Source organism: Rhea americana, unplaced genomic scaffold, assembly GCF_003343005.1.
Source record: "Rhea americana isolate MKP2758 unplaced genomic scaffold, rheAme1 scaffold_376, whole genome shotgun sequence".
NCBI lineage: Eukaryota > Metazoa > Chordata > Aves > Rheiformes > Rheidae > Rhea > Rhea americana.
Window position 1 is genome coordinate 116,477 of NW_028186508.1, and position 10,865 is coordinate 127,341.

The window sequence follows — 10,865 nt, forward strand, 5'->3', positions numbered from 1 at the left end:
AGTGCTGTGGAGGGCTGGATCGGGGGTGCTGCGCAAGGCAGGAGGAGAACGTGCACAAGGCTGGGGCCGGGGCCGGGGAGACGCTGTGCGGATGAGGGCAGCGAGGGCTGCGTGGCACGGGGGAGCTGCCGAGCTGGGCTGGACGGGGGATGCTGTGCAGGGCGGGCGAGGGCGGTGTGCAGGGCCAGAGCAGGGATGCTGTGCAGCGCTTGGGGCGGGGGGGGCTGTGCAGGGGCTGCCTGTGCTCAGCCTGCAGCCTGCTCACCCGTGCAGGGGGACCGTGGTGCACTGGGGGCTGCATCTGGACCTTCGTCCAGCAGAGGAGCCACAGGCATGGGCTGGGCTCACAGCCGTGTGATGCCCCTGATGCTGGCTCTGCTGAGCTAGAGAGCCCGGAAGAAAGGCCTTGCAGTAGATTTTCCTCAGATAGACTAGCCGTAAGCCTGGCTTTTGGCTACTGCACCAGGGCTTCTGGACCTGTGTGATCTCTGGAAAGAGAAGCACTGACCATCCTGCACAATGCTGATGCAGGACGTGTTGTGCAAATGGCTTGAATATCTCACTTCATTCATTGCCTGCCCCTGTTACCGTGGTGTGGAGCACGTGGAAAGGCATGAGATTTGCAAACATCTATTATTAAAAATAATTTCCTGGGCTGCAGGTTTACAGGACAGAGATGCTGATGCTGAATTAGACCTACCTGTTCCTAATGCTTTAAGGAAAATTGCTTGTCTGGGAAACACAGAGATCTTCTCATACACCGCTAGAGTGCTCTTAAACATGAGTTCACCTCCCCACATGATCACAGGTACCATCATGGTGTGGAGAACCCATGGTGGCGCTGGCCTATTGGCAATGGTGATGGCTCTTTTCCAGACCAGCAGTGTTTGATCAGTGCGTCTTCCACCAGAAGTTCTTGCCCTTCCATGCAGCGCAATTGCACCTTGTGCCTCTGCAAGGATGGGTCTGAGAGTCTGCCCATGAAATGCTGAGGCTGGGTTTATACAGACAGCAGAGCTTGCAAACCTAGAGTATCTCCCTGCATGGAGATGGAAGCTCTAACTTGTCTGCTTGGCTTATCTGCTCTTGCAGCCAGGCCAGCTCTGCCTGGCTGGCTTGTGTATGTCAAAGGAGAAGCCAAGTGGCCCTTGCAGCATGACCTGGTTTGGGCCTTCCCCTCTGCTCCCAAAGGCTAGAGCAGGGGTGTGCGTGGGCTGCCCTTGAGGTGCTTGTCCTGAGCCTCAGTGGRGCAGCAGTGGCACTGCAAATGTTGTGCAAATGAAGTGTTGCTTTAACAAGCATTTCTCTATATATTTCTCTGGTTCCTTCCTGTTTTCCAAAGCTGAGAGACAGGAGGAGCTGAGCTCCTGTCATGGATCCTCAGGGCTCTGACAGGGAAGACAGTCCTGCCTGCAGCTCTGCAGGTAAGTGATGAGACTCAGGCTCCTGAGACTGCAGTGGCTTGCAATAAGCTGAGAGCTTGCAGGGTGCTGAGGCAAAGTCATTCCTCCCTCTCTTGCTCAGCAGGAGGAATTGCTTCACTGTCTTGCCTGTCAGGGTGCTCTTTTCCAGATTCGCTGGGCAAAGCCATCRCTGCAGTATCACCATCTGTGCTGAGATGTTCTGCACTGGGAAGTTTCCATGGCTGTGAGTGTCCCAGGAGATGGGAATGGATCTAGCGTAGAAAAGAGTAGGTTGATTACTGATTCACCTTTCATGAACATGAAGAGGAAAGGTGTGACTACACCTTTTGGGGGTTTGGTGACTAGATCAGGAGCAGGGCTCTGGGGATCAGTTCTGCTGGCAGTGAGCAGACTCCAGGCTGGCAGCGCTGACATTTGAGATTGGTGGGGAACAGGCAGATCTTCCAGGAGGTAGGAAAGGGGAGAAGACTGATGCCTGTCCTTTTAGAAACTAGGGGGAAAAGGAAAAAAAAAAGAGAAAAAGAACAGTCAACCTACCTCTAAGTCCCTAGAAAATAATATGAAGGGATCTGTGATTGTCATAGTGGAATAGTTGAGGAAAAAGTATTATCTAACCAATCTAAATTCCTCTTATGATAGGTATTTGGCCTGATACAGGAAGGAAGCAGTGCATTGGCTTAGTTCGGAAAGACATTTTTCAATTTCACTGCAATCATCAATAAGTCAGGGAAGCATGGGCTGTGGAGCGTGCTAGGAGGTAGCTGCAGCGAAGCTGTTTAGATGACTGTACTTGGAGCATAATTACACTTGGAGCATAATTATCAATGATTTCTTGGTTTTCATGGCATGAGGCYGGGTGCAGTGCTGTCCTTCCTGTGTTTCATTGCCAACCTGAGCGATGGAAAAGGGAGCATGTTTCCTGAACCTGAAGATAYCACTCTGAGGGTTTGTGCAAACTCTGGGTCAGCAAATTCAAGCTAATATTGACATGCTCAGAAAGGGTCTGAAAATACATGAGGCCACACAAGGTAGGACCGTCAGCTGCACAAACACAGAGTGGCCTCAGCTGGGTCGCTCAGAGGTGATAGTGGATAGCAGGCTCAATATGGATCGGGAGTGTCACTGTGTTGTGAAAAAGCAAACACCATCTTCAGCTGGGTGAACTGGAATAACATCCCTAAGAAATGTGAAATGATGCTCCTATGCCATGGGGTGATGCCTGATGACGGTTCCATCTTTGCAGGGTGTGGGGACTTCTGCTGCCCTGTGAGGCCCTCTACCAGGACTGCAAAGAAAGCTGAAGGCAAATCTGGGTGCKGTGTGTGACTTCAGGTCTCGCAGTTTAGCCCTGTTTTCTTGGGTCTCTGCTGCTGCTCAGGCATCACGTTGGATCACTGCTGCTGGGAGCTGGAAGGGGCCAAGGAGGGAGGAGGGACAGGTCATAGCTCTTCTGTTTGCAGAATTTCCTGAGACCATGCCCGGCCTGGCCTTAAGGACAGGTGGGGAGAAGAGACGGACACCCCCACCGCTGCGGAGAGGAGCGCGCCCCGGCGACTGTGAGGCGCTGAGCTCTGCTTGCACAGTGCGCTGCATAAACACAGACTGCTGGACCGTGGCTTGAGATACAGCACGGGGGCTGCTTGGTATCTGCAGCAGCCTGTGACAAATCCATCGCAGCAGCTGTGAGTGGAGAGGTCACAGAAGAGGCCCGAACCGTTGCAGGTTACAATCCTACCCTCCAGCCAGACTTCATTTCCTCCTGCCACGTGATATCCACCCGGTGCAGGTAGAACTCTCTCACGGGGAACGTGATCCTGGAAACAAAGCCAACATCTCTTGAGCATCCGTGATGCTGCTCCTCTGCAGCTTTGCTCTTTTGACCTCGAGGATGTGCGCTGTTTGCCTGTGGGCTATTATAACCTGTAAGCATCATGTTCTGCTGTCCCTCGCTTATCGTCCTCTTCTCCTTGGGAAAAATACATAAAGGTTAGATGTATGCTGGCCATTGCTCAGCATTTTTCTGTAGCTGGAAAGACAAATGTGAAACAAATATTGTGCATTTGGACAAAACTGAATGAGGATTTCAGTTCTGCTCATAGGGAAAGCACAATCTGGCTTTGGTCTTGGGACTGGGAGACCGGTTCATTTTGAGATTGCTTTATAGTGTAAATGATGCCCTCTCCTTCTATTATAGAAGTAGGAGAAAAACAACTAAAAAGAGCTCAGTAGATGCAGAATTCAGCTCTGTCTCTCTGGTCTCTTTGTGGGCGTTTTTAGTGTTCTGGTTTTGAAAATTAAATGAAAATTAGAAGAGCAAAACCCAACAATAAAGGGCAGCTCTGATCCGCCAAGGCGACTCCTGGAAGAGCTGCTGCAACTGCTTTCTGCTGAAATCTGCTCAGATTGCCATTTTATGTGGAAACCAAACTATTCTTCCTGCTCACGCAAACTTCTGAGATCTAGTCTGTCGAAATATCTGATCTCAGCTTTGCTTGTTTTTTAGCAGTTTAACCTTTCTTCATCCCCGTTAGGGGTGGAAGTATGGATGGGGGCAAGGAGGCACAGGACTGCCTTGGGGGGAGTTTCCAGGACCCAGGTGTCAGTAAGATGCCCAGTGCCCATGGGAAGTCGACGCGACGCGGGCTGCAGCCAGGGTGTCTCTGGATGCTCCATCAGCTGGGAAAGCTAAACCCAAACTGCCAGATCCACTCTTGTCGCCTTCGATCTTGGGCTGGAGAGCAGCCCCGCTGCTGAAAACCTGCCRTTTGCAGTGACACAGGGCAGATGGAGGCAGGTGGGAATGTGCTTTAAGGCAGCGTTGTGCATGGGGGAGCAATGACCGGGTGGTCAGGGCCTGGGGGACCCCTGCCTGGTGGGGGAGTGTGGGCAGGCCGCCTCCAGGATGCACGCAGATGCTCTGCATGGCCAAGCCTGCTGCTCCGCCTGAACGAGGAGTTATTTAAGGAGCAGACACTTTCCCTCCTCCCCCATCCAACTTGCTCCAGAGCTGTCACCTTTGCTCGAAGCTGGCACTTCTCCCGAGCTGAGCACGCTGTGTTTTCCACGGGCGGACGTTGCAGAGGAAGCGCCGTGCTGCGAGCAGGTCCCAGCGTGGCGTTCCAGCTGCCAGATGCTTCCTGCCCCTTCCCCGTGTCATGCTCAAGCACAGCCAGTGGCTTTGATTCCCTCAGGCTCCCAAAACGCACGGCATTGCTTTCTTAATTCATTTCAGATCTAATTTCATTTTCACGGTGTCTGTCCTTCTGCCCTTACATGGACACCAGCTCCGTAAACTGGTTCTCCTTTGTAGTTTCAGCGCTCCCTTGGGTGGCCCCAGACCTGAAAGCAGACCATGATATAGAGATCCATGTTTTATCCACAAGCAGGATTTCTAGGAATAGTCTGCGCAGTCTCCGGTTGAGCTCTGTGAGGATTTTCCGTGCTAAATGCACATAGATGTGTGCAAGTATGCAGCCCCACTCCTACAGCGGGGCCCTGAGTTGGGCTCTGCACCTGCGAACCACCTCCCGTGCTGTGGACTTGCTCAGCTGAAGATGGGCTCATTGGCCTTGGCCTGTTTGGTGGCCCTCATGTGATGTTTCCAGAGCCGCTCCATGGCTGTGCACCATAAAGCAGCCTAGATGACAGCAGAGGGCTTTGGCAGTGCCTGGGTACTTTAACCTCTGCTAATGCCAGAGCTCATTACAGCTCCAGATGAAAACCTGACTTATCCCAGCGAGGATAGTGAGGGTCTCAGTGAGGGGCATGGAGACCAGTCATGTCTGCGTGGATGGACCAGGAGGCAGGGTTCGCCCTCGCAACAGAGCTCCCCTTGCCCCGTCGTCCTTTTGCCCTGCCTTGCTGTGCTGCGTCCTGGCTGCATTGCGACTGGTTTGCAGAAGTGCCTGCACCACCGGCTGTTGCGTGCAAAGCGCRGTGGGACGCGGTGGCTCCTCTGGCTGGAGGGCAGAGCTGCAGATGCAGGACTGTGCAGTTTCTTGCCTTGCAGAGACCTCTAGAGTTCACTCTACTTAGTGCTCAGCATCCTGCGACACCGGGAATGCGGTCGAAGGGTGCCGTCCGCATTGCTCCTCTGCTGCTGAGGCCAGAGCCCTGCAAAGATTCATATAATCAGTAAGGTTGGAAGGGACCTCTGGAGATCATCTAGTCCAACCTCCCTGCTCAACCAGGGTCACCTAGAGCATGGTAGACAGGGTTGCATCCAGGCGGGCCTTGAAGATCTCCAGAGAAGGAGACTCCACAACCTCTCTGGGCAACCTGGTCCAGCGCTCTGTCACTTTCTCAGGGAAGAAATTCCCCCTCATTTTCAGGCAGAACTTCTGTGCTTCAGTTTCTGCCCATTGCCTCTTGTCCTGTCACACGGGACAACTGAAAAGAGCTTGTCCCCATCCCCTTGACACCCTCCCTTCAGGTACTTGTACACATTGATCAGATCCCCCCTCAGGCTTCTCTTCCCCAGGCTGAACAGGCCCAGCTCTCGCAGCCGTTCCTCATGGGGCAGATGTTCCAGCCCTCGGATCATCTTTGTAGCCCTATGCTGGACTCTCTCCAGTAGCTCTATGTCTCTCTTGCACTGGGGAGCCCAGAACTGGACACAGGACTCGAGATGAGGCCTCACCAGGGTTGAGTAGAGGGGCAGGATCACCTCCCTCGACCTGCTGGCAACACTCTTCCTAATGCACCTCAGGAGACCATTGGCCTTGACCACAAGGGCACATTGCTGGCTCATGGTCAACTTGTCATCCACCAGCACTCCCAGCTCCTTCTCTGCAGAGCTGCTCTCCACAAGGTCAGCCCCCAGCTTGGACTGCTGCCTGGGGTTATTTCTCCCTAGGTGCAGGACCCTGCACTTGCCCTTGTTGAACCTCAGGAGGTTCCTCTCTGCCCAGCTCTCCAGCCTGTCCAGGTCTCTCTGAATGGCAGCACAGCCCTCAGCTGTATCRGCCACTCCTCCCAGCTTGGKATCATYRGCAAACTTGCTGAGGAGGCACTCTGTCCCCTCATCCAGGTCATTGATGAAGAAGTTGAACAGGATGGGACCCAGTACTGAGCCCTGAGGGACGCCACTAGCCACAGGCCTCCAACTGGACTCCGCACCACTGACGACGACCCTCTGAGCTCTGCCTTTCAGCCAGTTCTCAATCCACCTCACTGTCCACTCGTCTAACCCACACTTCCTGAGCTTATCCGGGAGGATGCCATGGCAGACAGTCTCAAAAGCCTTGCTGAAGTCAAGGTACACAACGTCCACTGCTCTGCCCTCATCTACCCAGCCAGTCATGCCATCAGAGAAGGCTATCAGGTTGGTTAAGCAGGATTTCCCCTTGGTGAATCCAYGCTGGCTACTCCTGATCACCTTCTTTTCCTCCATATGCTTGGAGATGACATCCAGAATGAGCTGTTCCATCACCTTATCAGGGATGGAGGTCAGGCTTTCAGTCTTGTTCCTCCTCCCTTCCCTGGAGCAGAACAGCACCCACTGGAGCCCCCTCATGTATCCAGGGGGAGTTTGGCCCCCTGTGCAGGGGGTTGCAGGACGCGGTTGTCTCGCTGTGCCCTGTTCAGGCCTTGTGTTTGCAGCACATCCCTCTGCGTGCGGTGCGGCTGCCTGCTCTCCTCCCCGGTGCAGCAGGGGTGGCTTGGCACTGGCTGAACTGGCAGTCAGAACCAGCTGCTGTAATTGGCTGCAGGCAGAGTTGCTGTCCACCTTGGAGGAAACGCAGCCTCTGCCTTGGATAGCTCTGCATAATTCACGTTCCTTCTTAAAAAGAGGAATGAGGAGAATGCTAATGATGTGTTTTTAAATGCAAAATGCATAAGAAGAGAGAGAAAAGAAAAATTTCCTCCTCTTTGCATGATGCCCTTTGAAAATTCCCATGGCTGCTGTGGGTATTAAAACGCAGTGTTGGAGAGCTGGTGCCCTACAGGCGTCCGAGATCCTCCTGCAAGCCCAAGGCTGCCCCCTCCACCCCCTTTCAGGAGACACAGGGAGGTGTTAACTGACCTTGGTGGAAGAGAGACAAGTGGCCCAGGTGAAAGGGCCCCGACCGGAGGGGTTTATAGCATCTCTTGGGGTGTTAGTGTCACTGGGGGTAGCAGGGCACTGCCAAAGTATTATTGTTTCTGGCAATAAAACACCAGAGTTGTGACAAACAGGATGTTTGTGCCTTGACATGAACGACCTTACCAAAGGTAAGCTGATTTTAAAGACAACAAGATTTTGGTTTGTTTTGTCATGACATCGCGAAGGAAGTTGGAGAGCAGACAGTTGCTGGGGTCTGCCCAGCCCGTTTGGCATGAGCATTTCGCAAGAGTGAAAGGGCCATGGTTTGTCCTAAGTGTGCATCCAGAGGATAGGCTGGTTGCCAGACTTCACTCACGGAGAACTTTGTATGCCAGGGGGAACTGCAAGAGGATTAGAAGATAAAATCTTTACATTTTTAATGAGTCCAGAGACTCAAATTAGCCAGTCTCCTCCTGCAGACTGAAGTCTGTCTCTGACTGTATCAGGCTGGGGAGGAGATGAGAGAGACTCTGATCAGACTCAGAGGGCTGAATGGAGATTTCATCCCAAACCGAGCCACATSCCAGAGATAACAACCCCACGGCAGCCTCATCTGCACTCTGCGGAAGCAACCTCCCCGGTTCGTGTATCTTCCCATCTGTGTCGCTCTGTAGGTGGAAAGAGTGTCAAGAAATATTCATGCTGCATTCCCACAGAGCTCTATAGTTAGCAGGGTTTCCAGCTGGCCACAATATTTCTCTGTGCTTGTTTCCAAGAGGCAAAAGCAAGCACTGAGCTTTCTCCATCTATATAAATAGAAACAGTCTAAAACGGGCATGCAGCAGCTTGTGAGGCACCGTGCTCTGCCTGTCACTGCTCGTGGTGCTCGCGGTGCAAACACGTGACGGATGGAGGATCTGGGCCCCACAGGTTCATTTCCTGGGGTGGTCTCTACTCGCCATCGCCCTGTGTGTGCATCTGGCCCTCGTCTAGGGCAGGATAAGAGTGTGCTCAAAGTGGGCAATGAGATTTTTCTCTCTCATAAATCACAATCACAGAATGGTTGAGGTTAGAAGGGACCTCTGGAGACTATCTAGCCCACCCTTCCTGCTCAAGMAGGGTCACCTAAAGCACRTTGTACAGGATCACATCCAGGCGGCTTTCGAATATCTCCAGAGAAGGAGACTCCACAGTACCATGACAATACAGATCCTTGCCCCCTGCCAACCTTTGATTTGCCCTTACTCTCACTAGATGTTCATAAAATGCTTCTGCCTGAGCTCCTTTTGGCAAAAAGACCTGTCTAATCTCTTTTGGGATGAACAAACTGGACATCCATGCAAGCAAGGCTTCTGCTCTGCTCCCCAGTGAGAAACATGACCTTGCATCTCCCAGATAGGGTGACAGCAGGTGGGACAGAGGCACCTGAGTATCTCCTGCTGTGGATCATTCAGCAGGGGGTGGAGAGGCGATGCTAGGCTCCTGTGCCGGCCAGGCTGAAGCGTGCAGGGAGCTCAGCGGAGTAGCCGACCCCTCTCTGCACTTGCATGGTGTCCTGCCAGCTCCCCTCCAAGACACTAGCAGTACCGCTGCTGTGGGGGCTGGCCAAACGCTGTGCACCCCGCGTGGCTACACACAGTGGTCCAGAGAGCACCTGCAAGGAGAGGGGAGGAGAGAGGCTCCACAAAATAAATCCTGGGCGTTGCTGCTTTCTGGATAGCAYGCTGGGGACGTGCTCAGAGCGCTTCATGTCAGGCAGGAAGCCGGTGCTCGCCCTGAAGTTCAAGGACTGAGAACCAAAATGATATTGATCTGGAAGTCGTTCCCCGGAGTGGAAACAATAGAAATTGAGCCCGTTTCTGTACTGCAGCTGCATCCATCAGTCTCCGTGCCGACACAGCAGACCYCAGCCATGCATGCCAGGCTTGTATAAGCAGCCGCTGCCGCTGGGGCGTTCGCCTGGAGCGTTATTAATTCAGACCTTTGCGGCAGAAGCAGAATAGCAATGGGCTCTGAACATGCTCCAGGGAAAAGCAGGGCTGCGTTTTAGTGTGGGTGTTTCTCAGGGCGGCTCGGGGGCTGCCTGCAGAGAGCAGATTGCTTCGCCTGGCACCTCATCGTTGCATCCTTCAGCCCCACGTGCAGGTGAGCCCAATCATCGATGCTCCATGGCCAGCACGATAGCAGGGCGCCGTTTGCTCAGGGCTGGCTGAGAGCTGCTGAGGTGCAGCCTAGTCCCGACCGCAGCCCTGTGCTCTGCAAGGCTTTGCACTCCTGCACCGGTGTCAGTGGCAGGGAGAGGTGCAAAGTCAGGAAGAAGCTGTTTGCCTCCTGGTTTCTGGAACACTTGGGAAGTGGGAGCCAGGAGCTGCATTGCTCAGGCACATTTTCTCCTGGTTGCAGGTTTGCACCAGTGATAGGCGTGTGAGAAGCTGCACAAACCCTGACTCTGCAGGACCAGTGACCCAGAGCACCACCCTGGGATGCCCGGGGAGGTCCTGYCACCCCAGGCCCCCCGAGGCTCGGGCTGGGGTGAGTCACAGGCACAGCGCCTGCAGTGCCCGCTGCCCCGTGCAGACCCCTGTGCTTCCTTAGGAGGGGGTTCACTCTTGGCAATTACTTTCTGTAGCCTCTTTTTGCTGTTGCTGTTGCTTCTGCAGTTCCTGCTGTGCAACAAATTTAACAATTAAATTATGAAATAGGTGGAAAAAAAATCCTTAATCTAGTTTGTCTTAAGCCTGCTTCCAGATTACTTCCTTGAGCGACATATGAACGATCCTGCTGAGAGTTGGCAGGTCTGCTTACAGGTTTATAAGGGGGGATTAACACCCTGGTGGGWGAGGCAATGCTTTTCTGCTGGCTGCGAGTCCTCGTGTTGTCGCAGTAGGTGCCTTCGTTATCTCTGTCTTTTGGGATCGTCGGGGTCTGCGGCAGTGCAGGGAGTCCTGCGGGTGCTGTTACGAACAGCGAGGGACCTTGTCYTCATGGAGACCTTGATCCTCCCAGCACTGTCTGGGAGGGCGCCTGGTGCTGGGCAGTGACCAGGGGGTCCTGGGCTGCGCCGGGGGCAGAGCCTCATGCAGCTGCTGGGGAGGTTGGTGGGGTAACACTGCCCTTGACCTGATAACAGACCGGCAGAGCTGGGGGCAACCATTCAGGGCACCCCTGTCCCTGAAGAGCTTATGAAGCACACTGACTTGTGTCATTTCATAGAACCACAGAATCAGTAAGGTTGGAAGGGACCTCTGGAGATCATCTAGTCCAACCTCCCTGCTCAACCAGGGTCACCTAGAGCATGGTAGACAGGGTTGTATCCAGGCAGGCCTTGAAGATCTCCAGAGAAGGAGACTCCACAACCTCTCTGGGCAACCTGCTCCAGTGCTTTGTCACTCTCACAGGGAAGAAATTCCCCCTCA